This window comes from Ursus americanus, chromosome 1, assembly GCF_024610735.1.
Source record: "Ursus americanus isolate L20-20 chromosome 1, mUrsAme1.1.p, whole genome shotgun sequence".
In the NCBI taxonomy this organism is placed as follows: Eukaryota; Metazoa; Chordata; class Mammalia; order Carnivora; family Ursidae; genus Ursus; species Ursus americanus.
The window spans coordinates 25,859,069-25,881,455 of NC_142127.1; the positions used below are offsets into that span (position 1 = coordinate 25,859,069).

At 37.0% G+C, this 22,387-nt stretch overlaps 1 protein-coding gene across 15 annotated transcripts in view; it reads right to left on the reverse strand.

Annotated features, from left to right (window-relative positions):
- Positions 1-22,387, reverse strand: part of QTMAN (queuosine-tRNA mannosyltransferase) — a 406,065-nt gene that overhangs the window by 301,277 nt on the left and 82,401 nt on the right. For all 15 annotated transcript variants that reach the window (XR_015723429.1, XR_015723348.1, XR_015723401.1 and 12 more), the window contains exon 3: positions 11,973-12,036. The gene's annotated coding sequence lies outside the window, so the exon portion shown is untranslated. The remainder of the gene's footprint in view (positions 1-11,972; positions 12,037-22,387) is intronic.

A 22,387-nucleotide genomic window follows, 5' to 3' on the forward strand; every position in this document is an offset into this window, starting at 1 on the left:
CTATGTGCCCAACATTGTTCCAGGTGCTTGTGTATAAATTAGGTGACAAAACAAATGTTCCTGTTACCACAGGAAATTTCTTTCTAATTGGAGTAAGGAGACGATCATCCAGTAGCAGCACATCAGGGGGTGCAGGTGCTATAAAAAACATGGCACAGGTAATACAGGATAGAAAGAGCCGCGGAGGCCTGGGGCTGGGAAAGCGTGGTATTTTACCTAGGGTTGTCAGAGATGACATCTAAACAGAAACCAGAAAGGGGGTGGGGGGGGGAGATAAAGAGATCTGGATCTAAAGCCTTCCAGGCAGCAGGCACAGCAAGATCCTGAGATGAACATGCTTGCCATGTACAGAGAGTGAGAAGTTCTGTGTCTGCAAAGCAAAAACAAGTGTGCTTTACTTAACAAGCATTTATTGAATGGTTGCATTCTAAGTTATGCCAAGTATTTTGTGATATCAAGATGACCCAAATATAGTTTCTGGCCTCAGACCTGGATATAATTACAATACTGAGTGATAAACGTTATAAAACATTTGAGCTGGGTCTCAAAGAGGGACCAAAAGCAAGTTCTCCTTCAAGACAATGAGCCAAGAACCCAGAAAGAAAGTACCGGGGGCCAAGATCCCCACTGTAAAAAGGAGCTTTAGAACTGTGCAGATAACTCTTGGCTCCCTCAACAACCATTCAAACCCTTTCTCCTTCTACTTTCTTCTAGAATTCAGGCTAAAATACTTGATCTCCCTGGTGTGAGGAAAGGTGGCATGTTCTACAGTATTCCAAAATGATTTAAGTGGAAAGAAGGCTCAAAATTGAAAGCGCCCTCTATTGGGAGCCAGGCTGCTCCTGCACAACTGGCCAAATAACCCACAGGGCTTTTAGCTGCCCTACGGCACACCTCTGGTACCAGGTCCAAGCTCTTGGGCCCCCAGCCTCCCTCATCATCTTCAACCTCAATTAGGCCTCTGCTTCTGACTGCCGTCCCCACCTGCCACTACATTTAATCTGCTTCCATTCTTTTGAAACTTTCAGATACCTTAATGTCAGTCCTCTACTCAAACACTATGATTTTTTCTATAGAAGAAAGAGAAAACAATACTTAACAAGAAATAAGACCCCTGACAACTTGGTTCCAAGCTCCTATGTAGCCTCAATTCTAGACACACCGTTACCCAAATGCAATGCGTTTTAAAACATTCCATACCCATTCCCACCTCCACGCACTGTTGGTGCATTCTTCTTTCTAGAACCCTTCCACTTTATGATCTGTCAAAGTCCTACATATAGTTCAAGACTCCATTCAGATCCCATCTCACCTACAAAAGCTTAAGTCAACTGCTGACCCATATTCAGCCAGTCAGAAGCAATTATTCCTTCCTCTGTGGTACCACCAAACTTGGCTTATACCCCAATTAGAGCAGTTACCACAATCCCACCTATACTATAGTTGTACATGTGTGTCTGCCCAACCAGATGTCACTTCCTTGGTAGCAAAGTTTGACACAATTTATGTTTATATCTATTCATAATTCAGCAAAGTGCCTTATACACAATAGGCATTCATTTAATGTACTCTTGAATTCTCATTAGTAGGCTACAACTTTATGAGTGAGGGGGGAAAAAAGATATCCCTGGATTAAAGATTGCAGCAGCATCATAAAGTGAACTGTCCAGGCATTACCACTGCATTTAACTACTCAGGTAAGTTATGAATCACTGAAGATATTATTGAACAAGAAGATAAAGACAATAAAAAATTAACCATGAGTGCTCATTAAGCAGCATAAATTAAATTAAAGAGGAATGGGGAAATGTAAAGCATAAAGCTACCTGTATTAGGAAGCATGACCAATGGATACTAAAACAATTCATTTAACAAAATTTTAGTTCCTATTGTGTGCCAGATACTATAGTAATGGCTAAGAATACCAAGGTGAAAAAAGGGCTGAACACACTTTTTTAAGTGCAAAGTGTTGGCCCATAAATTATTCCCTCCAAAAGTATGACCAAAAGAGCAGCATAAGGACCAAAACAGACTATCAATACCCAATTCTGAGTCCAAATCTAGGACACTATCTTGCCTAAATTGTGATTATATAGGAACTCTCTCCCCAGGACTGGTTCTGAATGTTAAAAGGCCTTCCTTTATTTTCAGTGACTATAAACTGCTCAGATAGAAAATTTAAGTTCCAGATACTTGAATACATTCCCTGCTTTCAGATAAGTTCTATCCATGCACAGGTTATTTTAGTAATTAAGGTACCAACAATCCTGCCATCATGAATGAAAAGGGAGGAATTTATTAAAATGGTGCTATATAGGGAATGTTGTATGGGAGACAGTGGATAGTTGTTTTCTTTGTCCTCTGAGGCCAAAGTAACAGAAATAGAATGGAAATAGAACAAAAGGAATTTAAGTTAGGCATTGGACGAGTAGTGAGACACTGATTCACACAATCAAGTTACCCTCAGTCATTTCTTCTGCAGAGTTTGAATGAAGAGGTAGCCTGCTTTCCTCTAAGACAGTTTACGCAAAGCAAGCAGATGTAAAGATGACTTCTTAGGGTTTCTTGTAGACATATTTTCTATCGTACATTACTATTTGCATGTGTACTGAAAAAATAGGGAGCTGTCACTCTAAGAATTAAAAGAAATACCCAAAATGCCATCTGGGATAAAATGTGATATCGTGTGCTCTTTGCCATGAGGCTACCAAGGATCTATTAACTCCTTCTTGTAAATTAACATCAATAATATAAATTATCAAATTACCTGACTGCCATGTTAGTCGGTTCAAACTGCTTACTTCTTCAAACACGGAGATTCTAATATATGACAAGTGCAAGATATCCTTGTTTAAATAATAGTCTATGCAAAATTTTTTAAAAATCTAAAAAAAAGAAAAAAAAAGGACGCCTGGGTGGCTCAGTCGGTTAAGTGTCTACCTTCAGCTCAGGTCATGATTCTAGGATTCTGGGATCGAGTCCCACATCGGGCTCCTTGCTCAGCAGGGAGCCTGCTTCTCCCTCTGCCTGCCACTCCCTCTGCTTGTGCTCTCTCTCTCTCTCACTCTCTCTCTGACAAATAAATAAATTTTTTAATAAATCCTAACAATAAATAAATAAATAAACAAACAAACAAACAATAGTCTATGCAAATAGCTAAAAAGAAATTATATTTTTATTTACTCATGGTATAACATATTCCAACAAAAGCACTGGTACTAAGTCATTGGGGATTTTCCTATAACCTTTGTAACTGAATATCTTCCACTCAAAACAACTTTGACAATTTGATGTTCCCTTAGCAAAAACAAACAAATCAATAAAATGTAGTCCAGACCGTGCAACTGCACTATTAGGTATTTATCCAAAGGATACAAACATAGTGATTTGAAGGGGCACATGCACCCCAATGTTTTTAGCAGCAATGTCCACAATAGCCAAACTAGGGAAAGAGCCCAGATGTCCACTGACACATGAATGGATAAAGAAGATGTGGTGTGTATATACAGGTGTGTGTGTGTGTGTGTGTGTGTGTGTGTGTGTGTATAGATATATATAATGGAGTATTACTTGGCCATCAAAAAGAATGAAATCTTGCCATTTTCAACAGGATGGAACTAGAGTGTATTTTGCTAAGCAAAGTAAGTCAGTCAGAGAAACAAATATCATATAATTTCACTTACATGTTGAATTAAAGAAACAAAACAGATGACCATAGGAGAAGGGAAAGAAAAATAAGAGAAAATAGAGAGGGAGACAAACCATAAGAGACTCCTAACCATAGGAAACAAACTGAGGGTTGCTGGAGGGGAGGGGGGTGAAGGGATGGGGTAACTGGGTGATGGGTATTAAGGAGGGCACTTGATGGAAAGAGCACTGGGTGTTACATACAAGTGATGAATCACTAAATTCTACCCCTGAAACTAATTATACACTATGTGTTAACTAAGTTGAATTTAAATTAAGAAAAAATTTTTTAAATAAAAAATGAGAAACAAAAAAAATGAATTAATAAAATAAAATATAGTCCATAGCCTTTCACAAATTAGAAATATTACTATATCCTTTATATGCATAAATTATTTATACCAATAATATTATAAATATGTTTCTTAATATTCATGCATTCATTTATTCAACAAGTGTTAACTGAGGGTCCATGTCTAGGCACCATGCTAAACGTAAAGACACCAAGATGACCCAGTTACAGTTCCTGTCATCAGACACAGAAATAACACTACCAAACCAAAACATATGTACTTGAGGTCAAAAGGGAACCAACAACAAGTTATTATATACACAAAGTACCCAGAAAGTTCAAAGGTCTAAGCGACTAATTATAAAAAAGAAAGGAGAAGTATGGCAGATAACTTTGGGACGGCTCACTGGACATGCATTCCAATTCTTCTTCTCCCTGCCTTCCTTCAAAATAGAAACAAGATGGCTAAAACACTTTTCCTCTCATGTTAGAGGTGGTTATGTGACATACTTTTGGCCAATGAGATGTCTCCCATGAGCAGATATCCCATTCTAAAAAAAGAAAGGGGGAGAGAGGGTAGGGGGTGCTTCCCATGAGGGAAAAAAACCTTCTGAGCATCCTTCACTTCTCTTCCCACTTGAAGGTAAGCACAAATTTCTGAAGGTATAAAAGTCATCTGTGAAATAAAAGGCAAAAGTTATATCCTAAGGATGGGAGAGGAGGAGATGTTACCTGGGTCCCTGATGGCATCAGATACCTGTGAACTAACTGCCTCCAGACTTCTTACAACATGAGATAAATAAAACCCTTCCTCATTTCAGTCACATCAGTAAGATCTTCTACCTGGAGCCAGAGGCATTTTTACCATTAAAAGGAAGCAAGAGCAAAGAGGAGTGATTTGAGTTAGACTGTCTAACTCGATTTAGGCTATGATCTGGTTCTTCCTAGCAAGAAGAAATAAAAAGAATTTTGAATTTGCATTTCTACAACTTTCAGTAGTATAGATTACTTAAATAAGCACGTTCTAATTCCTCCACAGAAATCCATTTGTTGCATAGTCATTACAAGATTTTTATTTCTCTTCCTCACTGATCCTCAAACCTACAAAAATAACATTTTTTACAGTGTGGTATATATCATTCATGTACGTAATATACACATACAAACAAATAGCCAACGGTTAGGAAGAAAGGAGTAAGGAAAGAGAATAGAGAGAGAAGGAACAAGGAACCTATCTTATTTCAAAATATAAACTATGTTTTCAATTGTGTGAGCACTTTAGAAAGCAGCTTCCAAATAAATGAAAGACCACAAGATAACAGTATTTTCTTAAATAGGAAAGACTTCCTCTGCAACTTGAAATCAGTTACTCTGTTTTTAAAATTTTTTAAACTTGAAAAAATATATCCCAAAAATATGTTGTGTCCAATTTACCGCCAGCATTATTAAATTATTGTGCTATTCTACCTATCTCTGGTAAACTCCTTCAGGTAATACCCTCTATAGGTTTCTGTTGGACAGATTTTGAATGTGTACCACTCTTGGAATAATTTCAATCAAAGAGAACTGGAAAGATTCATTAATTTCAATCACCATCAGCTCCATAAGCCACATATACTTTTTCTGCCTTTTTTGTTCAAATATATTTCACTGTGGCCATTCAAAAGGAAATTACACATTCCAATAACATTTGAGTTCCTCTCAGTTACCCTTTCAGTGGTTCAGGGTAATGATAGAGTAAAGAATCATGCTCTTCACAGGCTCTCCTTTTTTTTCCCCCCACTCATTTGGTAGAATTTCAGCACAAATCTCTTGTGCCAAAAAGCAATGGGTAATGTCTAATGCTCTTCTCTAACAGTAGCTTACTTTGGAGGGAAGGAGAGTGAGAGTCAGGAGAAATCATCTCATTCCCAGCTCTTAAAGAGACTTAGCATATGGGATAAGCAATCTCTTATCCCATTTTCCTAAAATAGAATTATGGAACCATAATAGGTCAAGCGGGGAGGGGGGCGGGAGGGGGGATGAAAAGGAATTAGAAACAATAATCTCTGAGTAGGGGTAATGGTTATAAGAATGAAATTATGGAAAGTTCTAGCCCTAAATTATCACTGAAATCAGTCAAAAAAAAAAACCTATATATTCATAAAACCTGGGGCTTATATATTTTTTGGCACTGTTCCTAGGTGGAAGCTTCCTCCGGAAAACAGATAAGAGCTACATTCTCTTCGTGAAACTGCAAGAATGGGATAAATAAGGAAAATAAGTGTAGTCAGATAACATAAATTCCTTCATTTTAAAGCCAGCATTTGAAGGCAATCTTGGACAATCCATATGAACTCAGAAGCATATTCAGAGAATGACAAGCCTCCTTTGTTTATATCATCTCCACTTCAATTTCATCTGCAGTTATCTCCTTTAAAACAAGTATTTCTGGGGCCCTTACATGATATGAAGTCCTTTTTCTCGGGCCCATTTTTATTTGGTTATCTTTTTAGGTGCACTAAAGATTGAGTTTACAATAAACTGAACAGACAGCGTACAAAAGGCTTTTAGAACTATACCATATGGTCCAGGGAAGGGAACAATCTGGACGATCCCCATTTCAATCTGCAAGCTTGTCCACCTCTATAACACATTATACCACTGTAATAAAATATTAAGATGGAAACGTAAAAGCGAAAATAGTCTATCTTTAGCATTACCAGGCAACCACACTTCTGAGAATTTACTGATAAACTTAATAAACATTTACTTTAATTTATATTCTGGAATTTTGGTATGCAACACCAGGCACAGAAACCTAGGCCACTATTCACTAGAAACAATATTTCGGCAGGGATATGTGTGGGTATTCAACTTATGCTTCAGAAATTTGGAAGGAAAAAGAAAACAAAACACTTTTACAGGGGGCATATTGGCAGGGGCTGATGTAACAGATGACACATTCTTGGAAATCAAATAAAAGCAATAGGGAAATACCCATTGCTGCCTGGTGAAGGCCTAATCACATGGACACAGCTGGAACCAATGTAGATCATTCATTAATAAAACTGTATTGTAGTAGCCACTTTTTGATGCATTTCAATTGCTGCTGTAGCCAAATCTCTGAATTTCTTTGTTTGCTTGTTTGTTGAATTTCTTTGTTTTAATGGGAAGTATGGGAAGATTTAGGGCAGAGGAAAAAAAAAAAACACCCTGCTCTCATGCTAAAAATGAGACTCGCTCAAAAAGCTAAATGTCACTTTACCTTGCAATGTACTTACACTATCAGCAGCTTAAAATATGCAGTGTAAACCTGAAAAAGGGGGAACTCATATGGTACTATGGATAAAAAGTGAGCAGTGTGAGATGCCATGGAAAACATATGACATACTTGTGACAGTATTCTACGGAATGATAATATGTCGGGCAGGGGGAATTAAAATGTATCAAAAATTAGAGAGGGAATCAAACAACTGAATTAGCACATACACTTTCATGCAATACACTCTAATGAAATTTAACACTGAAGTGTGTACCATATGCGTAAGGAAAGATGACTAATATTTAAACTTAGAAATCAATATCTTACATGTTACCAATACTTGATATCAAACAAATATATCCAAACCACCTATCCAGGAGTAATGTTCAAAACCCGTACTGATATTCAAATGAAATAAAACACCATTCATAATTATAAACATGATATTTAATATAATATAATAAAATAAAATCCTAGTTAAAATGATAAATTTAATATTTATCCAACTTTGCTGGCATCCTTCAATAAAGCTATTTTTCCATGTTCCTTCATATATAATGATTAAGTTACTCTACAGTAATTCCTACAAACTATGTAACATCAAACTATAAAGATATAGAAGCTTTGATGTGTATTCTGAATTAAACAAAACTGTAAAATCTATTACCTACAAAAATAAAAAACACAATAGCATTTACCAAAACAACAACAACTGCTCAAACACTCAAACATAACAGATCTTAAGTGTATTTCTACTATGTCTCTGTGTATAGTTAAAATAAACAAATAAATACAACAATTCATGTTGCAATTCCTAAATCACTGAAAGATGTTCCTACCGCAGAAAAGACAAAGGGCTTAATTGCAAATAAAAATTATACCACTAGAGAAAATGTATTTTAAGTCGATGCACAGTATTTAATATGCAATGAACATTATTCAATATATGCGAACACAGAGAATAAGTTTTTGGTCTCTATTATCACACCTTGGCACAGAGGATTCAAGACAGTCATGCACTTAACAGGACCAAGAGAAAAAGTTTCACTGGCTTCCCTTCTAAAAAAGTCACAATTCTGAAACAAAAAATGTTGACTTAAAGATTTAATCGATATAATTTAACAAGCATCCCACCCAGATTCATCTTAGCTACTCTACAGAAATAGACACTTAAATACAAGTTTAAAAAAACAGCATTGAGGGAGAGAATGGAGAATTGTAGCATTTATTAACATGTGCATTATACATACAAAGCAATGTGAGTACTTGTTTGTTTTGTTAAATTAATGAGCCAATATGTTGCTGAACCTGTCTTGAGAATGAGAGAAAATAACAGGTGAGTTTACTTAATGCATAATTCTCCTATACCTGTTTTACAAACCCTTTTCATGATTTTAAAACATTTTCTAAATTAAAAATAAATCTCTAGGGGAAAAAAACCAATTCTTAGATTGTACAAATTGATCTTAATGTAGCCATAATAGATACATTTCTCAGTGTATATGGCATATAAAAATGCTTCACATTAATACTTCTAACAGAAACCACTATTTACTTTTCAGTCCCATGTTACACTGCTACAAAAATTCATGCGTTTTTCCTCCCAAAGTAATTTCCTTGTTGTCAAAAATCATTGACAACTTTTTAAAATAAAAGTCAGTCAAAATAATATCAATCTCTTCCTTAGAAAACATATTCTGCCTATTTATTCTTATCTTGATTATAAAACACTAATTTTTAAAATAGACCACTTGAAAGTCAGTCATTTGTTTTTGCTCAATGCAACAGAAAACACATTTACATTTTGAGGAACATTCTACGAAATTTCATAGAATGCTTGCTCATAGTGAAAACCTAGTCTCCTGTTCAAATCATCACTTAAAAATCATAATGCTACATTTTCACACCCCTTGTAATAATGGGTCACTAGTTATAATTTAGAGAGAATTGGGAAACCTAAAAATACTGTGTTCTATCTTGCATTTTCATTTCAAAGGAAAAAATTTTAAATACACGTCTTTATATTTCACGGAAGTTCATTTGCTCACCTAGCAACACTTATCAGACATTCTAAAAATGAGTATTAAATCTTGCAAAAGTTATAAGCTGGCCCTGAGTTTTAGACAAAAATAGAAAACAATGGCAGACGTTTTGGTCTTAACAAGATATATCTTGGCTTAAAGATCCATATAATACAAGCAAGTATCATTCAAGAGTTTCCACTCAAATAATAAGCTATGAAGGCAGACAAGATTCCAACCAATCAAAAATACTATGTCAACATGACCAAAGTTAGCAATATTCAGAAGGGTTGTCTGAAAAGTGTGGCAAAAACGCAACTGTGAAGAAAATCTCTAAGAGCTGGAAAAGGGAAATCTAACACAAGCTTCTAGAAGGAACAACGCCATTTAGCAAACATGGAGGTTGCAAGGAGAAATGATGTTTCTAATTAAGAAACATTGTTTTGTTGTTTTACAATGGTGTTCTACGTGAAGAAAGAGGAAAACGAAGGAAAAGAAATGGGATAAGGAGGAAAGACTAAGGCTGCTTGCCTTCCTTCAGTGGTGCTGGGAGGGTAGACCCTCTGCCTATGAAAACCACTGCCAGAACCAAGCTACACGAAACATTTTGGCTGCCAGCCTAGAACAGTGCCAGGCTGTTTTTTATTTTGTGCTAGACTCCCTCAATTGAGACAGTGTGGGATTGTCACTTTGACGCACACTGAGAACAAAGAATAATATAGTATGGGGCGGGGGAGGTAGAATTTTTGCCCCTTAAAGTCAGGTTAGCATTTTGTTTTGTTTGACAAGTCTTGAAAAGACTCAAGAAACAAAAGTTATGCTGAAGAAAATATCATTTGCCTGAAGAAATTAGCTTGAGTACAATACTGTCAGCAATTTAAAGCCACATGAGAGATTAACATTTTTTAAAAATCAGACTTAAAAGGGGCCCAGGTTACATACTTACCTGTTTAAGAAACCAGAGACCAAGAAATATGTGATTCACAATCACATGATCTTGTCTAAAATCTCATCGATGAAGAAAGGCCATAAAATCAGGTCAAAAAAAAGAACTAATATAAGTGTTATAATTTTTAGGTCACTATTCAGAGGCAACTGCATCAGCTGTTATTCTGACCTTGGTTTCTCCAAACTTAAATAATCTGATTAAAAGATTATAATAGTATAATCGGAATATTTTATGCCTTTACAGGGAAAGAGGTGATAAGTCATCAAAAATGTTTAAAGGATTAAACCACAAATCATCTAGAAAGTTGCCACAGACACAAACAGGAAAACCGTCTCTTCTATCCTATTCAATTCTGTACTAGAAGCAAAGCTAACACAAATGAGAAAGCCAAGTGTGTGCTGTTGGAAGCTTCAACTAAATATACTACCTGAATATGGTGACTAAAAACACCAATAAGCCATTAGCTCCTAGAGGTCTGACCCTTTCCTCTCTAATGCACAAGATAAGTAGAGGTAGAAGTCCATTTTCTACAAACCAAATGAAAAGAAAAAATGAACTGTGACAAGCCCAGATCCCATGCTGGCATATTTTACACTAAGCTCAGCATCATCTAGAGGCAGTATGATTCTCCAGGCCAATCAGGACAGGAAAAGAGTTGTGAAACTAATACAGCATAGATGAATAGCACCAAAGGTCCACTAGTCCCTTCCTCCTGCCCATCTCCACTGAAGCAGCTGTTAAAGGAAGACCAATGACTGTTACAGAAATAGCAAGAACTAAAGCACTTGCCTCAGATGTTACCCACAGAGGCGTGGAGCGTGACCACCTGAGCCTATCTAATTTCCAATAAAACGATCCCCCGCCCAGGTTTGCTCGTGGCCAGATTCTGAGAGCAAGTCATGAGGTGTTGGGAAGGGCTGGTGGGAGAGGGAAAATGTGGGAAAGAAACCAGGTGAGATCAGTGGCCAAACCTCAAACAATACACAGTACATGCTTCTCATTATTCAAATTAGTGCCTTGCACAACCCTTTGGGAGGCCAAAACCTGTGACAAAGGTTTCAGGTAACAATGACTTACTCTGGGTGGCAAGGGCTGGTCTGCCATAGAATCAAAAAATGCATTGTTTTGCTCCTCACTGTTCTCCTTTCCCATTTCCTTTCTTCTGTCTGGGATATACCGATGATGCCATTACTGCATGGGACACTGATCGTTCTACAAGGCATTCATGTCTTGCCAAAGTGGTCCAAAGAATGGTGCCTGGCTGGCTTTAGTTCGACAAGGAATCTGACACAAAACCAGGAAGTAAAAAGAATGAAAGATGTAGAAGAAGCCAGGCAATGGCACATTTTTTCTGTTTATTAATGATGCAGATGAAATAGGGGAAAATCTAGGAAAAGCAGCCAAGCTGACTGAATTACAAAGAAAGATTAAAGGAGTTAAATGTGTATAACTTGGCTGACAACCAAGGAACAATATGAGAGCTGTCCACAACTCTCCAAAGTATATACATAAAAAGAAGAGCAGGGAATTTTTATCTGCTATAGAAGTGTGAATATATGAAATAATAATGAGATAAAATTAAAATAAAGAAAACTGACTTCAAGCAGCAGACAAAGTAATATGGCAAAACTTAAGAATGGCTGCTTCCTTCTCTTTAGAAATATTTATCATCTCACTGATCCACATTGAAGTAAAGAAAGAACAGACAATAGGAAATGGCCACATCCTGACAGAGGACTAAATCAATGGAGAAATTAAAACAAAGTCCCATTTGCTTACCTGATGATCCAGATGTACTGATTTTTCTCTTTACATATATCCAGTCTGGCTAATGCAGAGGTACCTATGAGATCAAAGGACATAATTAAGATGTTACTGTCAAAATAAGCCCAGCCTGAATTCTGAATCCTGACCTGGATAAGAGTTTACTTGAATATCCCAGTAGTCTGGTTCTTGCATGTTCCAAGATGGGAGAAGAACCTCCAAGGAGAGAGATGTTTTGAGTCTTAAGTAGTAAGAGCTCCCCACCCCCCACCCTCAATCTTTCCAAGGTTTCCCAAATCAATTCTAACTCAAAAACAAGAAGAAGAAGAAGAAGAAGAAGAAGAAGAAGAAGAAGAAGAAGAAGAAGAAGAAGAAGAAGAAGAAGAAGGAGAAGAAGAAGGAGAAGGAGAAGGAGAAGGAGAAGGAGAAGGAGAAGGAGAAGGAGAAGGAGAAGAAGGAAGAAGGAAGAAGGAAGAAGGAAGAAGGAAGAAGGAAGAAGAAGAAGAAGAAGAAGAATTATTCAGATTAGAGGTCCTTAACCTTGGTATGTGGATGAACTCTAGGAGTCTACGCACTTCTGAATGATAAATGTAAAATTTGGGAGTTTATGTAAACGGATGTCTCTCTGGAGAGAAGGTCAAAGTTTGTCAGATCTGCAAAAAGTTCCACAATCCAAAAAACTGTCAAGAACCTCTGCTGAGGACAGTCTAAGATCTCAGAGATAGGTTGGAATGCATATGGATATCAGTCCAGGTCTGGAGTTTTCACTCCAGGGTAACAATGGAGGTACACAGACACTTCTGTATCTGGGGTACATACCTTAAGAACACTGCTTTCTGTGACAGCATTATATCAGATTTAAACTATTACTTAACTTACACAGCCCTGTGTTCTCTGCAAGCCATGCACAGTGAAGAGAGCAAGCTCTTACCATATACCCAAGGGTGGCTATTGTGACTTTCCTGTTCTGTATATATTAAAGTCAGAACCCTTAGGCATATCAATATTGACAGGGTCAAAACTAACATAGTAACTCACCCAAAAAGGATCCTATATGACAAGTAAAAAGGAAGAGCTAGCAAAGCAATAAGAAATGTGGCCCACAGACAGTATACATAGCACAAAATCACAGGATTACCAAATGCATCTCTTAAAAGAATTATCTTAAACAGTGGTCACAGAGTCCGAGTAACCTATATCAGAAAGAAATCAAGATGGAGAACCTTCCAGGCACCAACTGTGAACAAGACAAAAACATCTGCAGCCATAGAAAGAATTCTGAGCTGGAGTGTCACCAAAAAAAGAACAGAAAAAAATAAAGGACAAAAAAGACAAGGGAAAGATAAGTCAAGTAAAAGGAGAAAAAATAAAACTTTTGAGATGGGCTATTACAAATAATGATCTTGAAGTATATTTTCTTGAAGAATAATTTCTTTAGACATTCACCCCCTGAGCATCTACGAGGCACTGTACTGGTTGTTGGGAATTCAGCAGTAAACAAGACAAAACTTGCCTGGCTAGGAGTTTAATTTTGGGAAGAGGAGGAATGATGCAGGGAGACATATACACCAGCAATATCATTTCAATACAGGATATGAAAGAAATAAGATGATGTGACCGAGGCATGGGAGAATGCCCTACATTTATCTAGTAATGTCACAGAGATGTTCACTCCAATTCTCGAAGTTAGTCAGGGTCTTAGGGAATGGAAACTGAGAAAGGACCATAGGGACAGCTAGTCAAACCTCTTCATTTCAGAGACAAGGACAGGAGAACTATTCTAGAAGACAAAGTATCACGGCCTCATTAACTCCAAACATCAAAATACATACACCTAGATTGAGTTATGATTTTATGATACACTCTCCGCCTTGAGAGGAGAAAGCCTGAGAACAAGTAACTGAACAGCATTTCTAAATCTTTAAAATAACACAGATCCCGTGCACTCTGTAACCTTAAGATGTAATACAGAACCACATTCTATCCAAATTCTTGGCAAGTTCCATTCTATTTTTTTTAAGTCGTTTTTCCCTTCTACAGACAAATTTGATCAATTTCTGCTGTCAAAGGAAGGCAGGCAGTGGGGAATGTGGGGAGACATGGTAGCCAACCTCCAAGGGGGCCCCCAAATCCTCCCCTCATGAAATTCATGACTTTGGTAGTTCTTCTCACTGCATGAGGTTTGGTTTGCATGAAAACCAGAATGCCCTGTAAGTGATGGTTTCTGACTTCTGAGGCTAAGTCCTAAAAGATACTAGAGCTAGCTCCTTGCTCTCTTGGATCACTCAGTCTGGGTGAAGGCAGCTGCCACATCATGAGGACAAACAGCTCTATGGAGCAGTCCACATGGCCTCTTGCCAAACAGCCAGAATCCACTTAACAGGGTTATGTGTGAGCCATCTTGTAGGTGGATCACCCAGGCTGCTCAAATCTTCAAATGACTGTTGCCCTGGGTCAATCTTGACTCCAATTCAGGACAGACCAGAGCCAGACCACTTAGGCTGCACTCTACCTCTAGTATGCTCTCTAGCTTGCTCCAAAGCTAAAAACTCCATTTCCCAGATGCATTTTCATCATGCCTTCTATGGGACCTGGATTCAAACAATCAGAAAAATCCATGTAAGACTTAGAAAACAGAAGTGAGTAAGTCAAGGTGGTGACCACCTCCCATGAGATCAAATCTTGTAGTGAAAGCATTTTGTCCTTCCGAGACAATCAGCTAGACAGTCTAATTAAATGATCTCTAGTATCGCAGGCTCCCGAGTAGCAAGTGACAGTGGATTTTCTACTAAAATAGGGTAACTGGATGCTTCCCTTAGGCTTATGCTGTTCCTAGTTTATTATAGTCAAGGTTAGCTTCTTGGCACTTTTGGAAATTAAGTAGTGTGTAACATATCCCTTTTTGCTTAAACTAGCTACCTGTCTGCAACTTAAACCAGCTGTTGCCTACAACTAAGAACCCACTCTATCATATACAAATTCTCCTGACTCGTAATGCTTTTGCTCCTCTTTTGTAATTCACTCTCTTCTGTTCCATTACTAATCCCTCTGCCTGTGCACTGAACCCTATCCATTCATGCCTTTCCTAAAAACTCGCTCCATCATTCTCATTTTCTTCTACCCTCAATCCTTTTCTCTCCACTGACTCCATCTCCTTCGTGAATAGCACGCTTCTTTCAACACTACCAACTATCCTGCCAAGACTCATAAAACTATACAGACCCACTACTTTCACTCGAACTTCCAAACAATGCTTAAACTACCACAATGTGGCTTTCTTAGCCATCACTCTACTGAATCAACCATTGCTAAGGTTTGCTATTAATGACTTATATTCATGCCTCACTCTGCTGGACTGTGTGATTAGGCAGTCCTGACCACCATGCCTCTTTGAAACTCCCTTCCATCAGTTTCCAGGATGCCACCATCTTGCAGCTCTCTTCCAGCCTATGGGATGTGTTTCCTATTTTAACCTGGCTCCTTTTCTAGGACCTCCTTAGAGCTTTACCCTTAGGAATATTATGGTTTCCTTCTGTCCTTGACTTCAAGATTTCAATTATCATATACATATTCACTGATCACTCCCAAATCCAAACATATAGAGGGTTAAATAAAATACATTAACGAAATTAATTAAATTTTTTTCATTTGTTTAATGTGGCCACTAGAAAATTTTAAATTATTGCATTACAATTCTATTGAACAGTGCTGCTCTACACACACACACACACACACACACACACACACACAAAACAACACTATGAAAAAAAAAATACACACTATTCTCAACCAACAAGGCAAAGAAAGAGAATTGATTTTGGTTTTTTTTTTTTATATTCAATCACCCTCACATTCAAAACTTACTATTTTATCTTGATAGCTTATAGATTCATTCTTACTATTTAAAAGGGAAGGCTATATCCTAGAATGAAGATTTGTAAGGTTTCTTAAAATATATACAAATATATTTAAAATTATGATGTTAAAAATGCTAAATTATACCCTATAAAACTCAAAGATAATCACAACTATATCATAAAAATACAAATAGCTAACATTTGATAGGCACTATGCAACAACATTATATAATTTAATCATCGCATGTCTAAAGTAGATGATACTGTTACACCCTATTGAACAAAGTAAGAAACCTAAAGCAGAAAGAAGTAAAGTAACTTGCCCAAGGTCATGTTCTCAGGCCTCAAACCAGGCAATCTGGCTCCAGATTCCATACTCTCAATCAGTACCTTTTGCTGACTCAATAGAAGTAAAATTTAAAAGAAGAAAACAGTCTCAGATGGTTCCCAGCACTCTTAAAACTTACACACTCAACTAAGATCAGGAAAAAAAAAAAAGTCATATTAAATAAAACCAAATATGAATACAAACATAAAAGCTCACAGAAAATGGAAATTTAGAAGTAAAACTACGTGAGCGGAGGAGAGTATAAGGATAGAATAAGGAAAGAAGACACAAAGGAACCTGCTCTGAGCCCAGCGTATACAAATGCGAATTCCTCAAGAAAGAAAGCGTGGCTGTGTGGTCATGAAAACACTAAGGGCTTCAGAAACACCGCAAGCCGGCTGAGGCTACAGAGCAAAGGCAGAGCTTGACGTGTACCCATGGAACCTTCCGGAGACTCGCATGGAAGTGTGCTTCACAAAGTGCAAGGGGGTGGGGTGAGGGGCAGATCATAAACTGATTTCAATGTTATAAAAAGCTAATAGAAATAATTCATACCTGAAAAGGCTATATATAGCCTATATTTTTAAGTACAGTTTGGCATTAAAAAAAAACTTCCAAAAAACAATGTTCACAAGGTAAGTATATAAATCAACACATGAACAAAAATAAATAAATAGATTATATATGTCTACATGTCTCTAGAAAGATACACACACAAACATACACACACTGATCAGATGTGTATAAAGAAAGTATTAAGGGACCAGGGCATAAGAGAGAGTTCATAGTCCTTGTACTTTGAATTTGAATCCAGTGAATATAGTGACAATTCAAAAGTTTTTAAGATAATCTTAAAGTCCAAAATAAAAATAAACAAGATGATGCTGAATCTGAAAAGGTAAGGAAATCTACTTATTCATACATATATACCTGCAGAGTGGGTCCTTGATGATAAAAGGGCTGGGGACTTCCAGCCTCAATGAAAGACTAGCATTCCATCTTCACACATCATCATCACCCGCGTCCTCCATAATTCACTATCCACCACCCGAGATCACAATAAACAAGCATACACAGAGAACACTTTAACTGCTAGACGATGCTGTTCAAATATTCTGTCTCTGAGAGCCAGAGTACTTAAAAACATCCAAAAAGGCAGACAGAAGTACTGTAAAGAGGATAATAGAAGTTATCAATATAGAAATATATTTTATAATTTTTTAATTTATTTTTTCTTTAAAATCCATTTGAAAATCAGAGATGCAAAAGATCGGTGATACAAAGCTTCCCCAAAGCTAGAAGTCTAACTATTATATCATTTGCTTTAAACTTGCAAACCAGATTACCTACAGGCTCCAACCTAAGAGGGCAAGCCTGAGTCCTTTTCCTTTGAATGTGAGGATGTTCTAGGAGATCTGTAATCTATCCCACTGACCAAAAGTGATGCTGCTAACTGGCCAGCGGAAGAACCCATTCCTCCCCCCGTGACCAAGGGTCTTCTCTCCCAAAACTCTAAAGCTCTTAAGTCTAGCCTTCCAAAATGATGAGTAAACTTCTTTAGTCAGGGATGTAGTAAGCCCTTTCCTTTAAACTTCTTGCTAGTCAGAACTTTTCACAAAATCTAACAAAAAAAAAAAAAAATTGGCTCATTCTCATTAATTTTCTTTGTGTTGCCATCATTCATCGTCTTCATTTTTAATTTAGTGGTATTTTTAGCCAAATGAAATAAAATACAGTCAGTTTTTCTCAATCTGTCTCAGCTCTACTCTTTATCTTCTGGGACCCAATTCATGTGATCCTTTAACAACTATTTATTTCACACCAAACTAGATATCTCCCTAAAGCTTACCAATCTAGCCTCCAGGCATATTTCTTAAATAAAAGCATTAGATCTTTGTAAACCTAAAATTTGCATACTAAAGGAACAAATCAACTATCAAAAGACCTAGTAGTATATAGCAGTTGCTCACCTCCAAGCAGAGTTTAAAATTCATTTCAATTTATTATTTTTTTAAAGAAACAGCTATTGACTTTTTCCGCCTTGCAAAATACTGTATTTAATGGCCTAGTTAAATTAGAGGTGATAGTATGAAGCAAGTGCTTTAAATTGGTAAATTCTAAACCTTTTAATAAAAGTACATCAGTCAGAAGTTTTAATAAGACTCAGCAGGACAGAGAAGAATTAACAGTCTGTAGGTATCAAAAGGGGGTGATAGGCAATGATAACCTTAATCATTTGCATAGGGATTTATAATTTCATTGCTTAAAGGTTAATGAAATTATGTGGTATTTTGCCCACTCTTATCCAGTAAATGATTTCATGCCTTGGTTTGTATATATTTATCGACTGAATCATAAGACAGAAGAAATGGCTCTTTTTACCAATTAATCTACTACATTTTTACTTATGTACTCCTGGGTGCACAATTATCATTATCTGTTCTAACCAACAGCCCTAAAATAAAAACATAAGGTTTCCAACAGCATCTCAGAAAAAAAAACAAACTCATTATCAGAATTCTAGAAGTACTATAAGTTACTAAAGTGGCTGCTTTTTAAAAAAAAATTAGATACATTCCTTTACCTACTTTATACCTTCCAGTACTGCTAAATAGTTGCTTCTGCCAAATTTTTAACATAAAGTCTACCCTAGAGATTAATGAAGGCATTCAGAGCACATTATTTGACAGTGAAACTGTATGGAAAAATGCAAACAATACACACAAATAATTAGAATAGGTAAAATAATAAAAGATTCCAGGCTGAAGCAATTGTTTTAAAACATCACACGGCAAAAACAACACACTACTATGGCCTTGCATCACTGAGCACCCAGGAGGTATTCAAAGCCAGCAGCGCTTCGCTTGGTACCGAGTTCTAATGGAAAACTGCAGAGTCTAGCTTTAGGCAGGGTCGTGTTTCTTACTCTGGCTGCACCTAAGAATCATCTGGAGGGCTTACAAAATAGTAATAAACCAAAAAATAAAAAAACTGATATTTAGGCTCTACATTAGAGATTCTAGTTTCATCAGTAATTTTTAGAAGCTCCCTAAGTGATTTCTTATGTCCAGCTAGGGTGGAGAAATATAGCTTTAGAGCAGCGGGTCTCAAAGTGTGGTCCCTGGACTAGCAGCAGCTGGGAACTTGTTAGAAATGCAAACTCTCAGGTCCCTTCCCAGACCTACTGAACCGGAAACTACAGGCTGGGGCTCAGCAATCTGTATTTTTGAGGAGACTTCAGGGGATTCTGATGAACACTAATGTTTGAAAACACTGCTTTACACTTGATCTTAGCCAAAAGGCAGAGGAGCAATTGAAAACATACTGCTTTAGAGTAAGAAAAACGTAGGTTTCGATCCTCTCTCCACAATTTACTGGCTATATGACCCTTGGTCAGCTCTCTAAACCTTGCTTGCCTCACTTGCAAAAGAATAGTTAGCCAACATTTGCTAAACATGCATTATGTACCAGAGAATGTGCTAATAAGCACTTTACATACATTACATAATTTAACAAGCTTAACAAAGTAGATACTAATACCATTTAAACCTAAAGATTATGAAATTTGTCCAAGATTACAAAGCAAGTAAGCAGAATCAGATTTAACTCATTTTTCAAATCCAAAATCATTGCTCTTCCCCTATTTCACAAAATACGCTCACCCTCCCTTCCTCCCTCCCTTTCTTTCTTTGTTCTCTCCTTCTCTGCTTCCTTCTTTCATTTCTTCCACTCTTCCCTCCTATCATCCCTCCTTCCCTCCTTTGCCCCTATATGTCTCTATCTGTCTTTCTCACTTTCTTTAGGAGTTTATTTTTCTATTGTAGAGCTAGAGATTAACTAGCCTGTACAGTTCTATTGAGTGACTACAAAGCACTTAGCATTCTGCCATATACCAGAAATGAAAAAATTAAAATTTTTAAAATTTAAAAAGTATAGTTATGAAGTTATAAACTAGATGGAGACACACATTTTGCAAAACAAAGGAACACATATGACTTAATTCTAAACTGGTGAGTCAAAAACAGAAGTAACTCAGGAGTTCATGAGATTGGAGCTCAGACCAAGGCATGAGGCCAAACGAAGTGTGGCTTATCCTGAAACAGGGTGAAAAGTCTGTCCTGCACAGAGGGAGAAACAAGGGTTACAGAACAGCAGAAAACAAAGCTAAGTAAGCTAATGGATCCAGACTGCAACTTAGAGTAAGAAGAATTTAACTTTAGTATAGTAAAAATATAGCTTTTTTTCACAGAACATTTTGGATGCACGGATAGTAAAAAGGTAAAGCTAAAGTCAAATCACAGGCACTTATTCCAGAGAAAACCGACCTAGGATTATACTGAGAAAAAAGGGGGGCGGGGGCAGGAAAAAAAGTCATTTCTATTGCTAAAAGTGTTATGATCCATTCTTTACTATAGATAGTATGTTCCATAGGCTATTTGTATGCATTACACAGTATTTTTAATCACTCACTAATCCAACCAACACTGATCACATTAATTAGACACCAAAGGATAAATAGATAAATAAGACACCAACCCAGGGCACATGGAGTATTTATGTAGGAAGCAGACTACTAAATGTTTTATGCAACATTTACATGAAGTTATTAGGAATTCCGAAGGCCACTACAGACAGACCAATCCTTAGGAATGACTTTTGTGAAATTCCTGAAAGTCAATGAGGTATAAACTAGCCAAAGTGTTCCACATATAACATGTAAGAGTACTTCATTTATGCAAAACCCACAACCATCAGCTCACAGTGGAGCATCCCCAGTTGCATCCACATTTAGGCTTACTGATGGCTAAGAAAGTCATGCAGTATAAAATTTAGAGGTTAAGCTTTTTGACATTTATATCATTCATTTCATTTTTTTGCTGAAGAACTAATGAATCACTATGCTCAGAAACCCACTGGAAGATTCTACTGGATGTATTAACGAAGGAAAATGTGAGGCACAACGCGCTGACTGAATTCACCAGCACCTCAGCTTTCCAACTCTGGCAATGATAGTCCAGTGCTGTACAACACCTTCTTTAGCTCCCCATAATCTGACAATTCCATAATGCCTGTTTGTTTCTGAGAACCAATGTAAGAAGCACGTATATCCAAGGGGCGCCTGGGTGGCTCAGTCGTTAAGCGTCTGCCTTTGGCTCAGGGCGTGATCCCGGCGTTCTGGGATCGAGCCCCACATCAGGCTCCTCCGCTATGAGCCTGCTTCTTCCTCTCCCACTCCCCCTGCTGTGTTTCCTCTCTCGCTGGCTGTCCCTCTGTCAGATAAATAAATAAAATCTTAAAAAAAAAAAAAAAAGCACGTATATCCATCATAGTATGCTGAAAAGATAAGATGCTGCAGTCAGTTTTGCTCAGAACACATGGGAACTGAATTTGCTATAATATCAGAAATTATAGCATTTTTCAAATTAAATATATTTAAGAATCAGTAATGTTATCTTGGTGACGTTGTTTATTAATAACTTACATAATCAAAGAACTGAATTCCTGAGTTAAAAGTCACTTGAAAGGTCACCTGGTAAAACACTAGCTTTTTAAATTTTTATTTCTCTCTCTCTCATAAATATATTTGCTAAAACACCAGCTTTAAACCCACATGCTACCTAGGACAAATACAGTGCTGGAATTAAAACAACAGTTTGCGGGCACCTGGCTGGCTCCATCCATGGAGCATGCAACTCTTGATCTCGGTTGGGGTCCTGAGTTAGAGCACCACACTGACTTTACTTTAAAAAAATGAAGAAATAGAAAATAAAACAATGGTATGAAAAAACCTTCGAGTGCTCTGAGTAATAAATTTCCTTGGCCCCGATATGTCCAATTCTTACACACTACTGTATTTTACTAAAATTCAATCACCTGTCAGCTCATTTTTTAATAACATAAACTCTACATGACAATGTAGTAGGACTAAAATACTGGGACTTGAGAGTAGCTCAATTTCAATAAAAGTGGTTGGTATAAAATCATCTTTTAAAATATTCAGACTATGCCATCCAGATACCCACATGCACTTGGATTTATAAGCATTAAAGAACTTGTTTAGATTTACTGAAGCTATACCTGCTGTCAAGAAAGAAAAAAGTTGTGAAGGTTGATCAAAAACAACTTTGCCTCAAGTATCATGTTAATGTTTCCCACCAACGCTGTCCTAAAAGTTAACAGTCAATGTAATGCAAAGGTTTCTCTTTATTTCTATATTTAAATCATCATAGGTTTGATCAAGCATG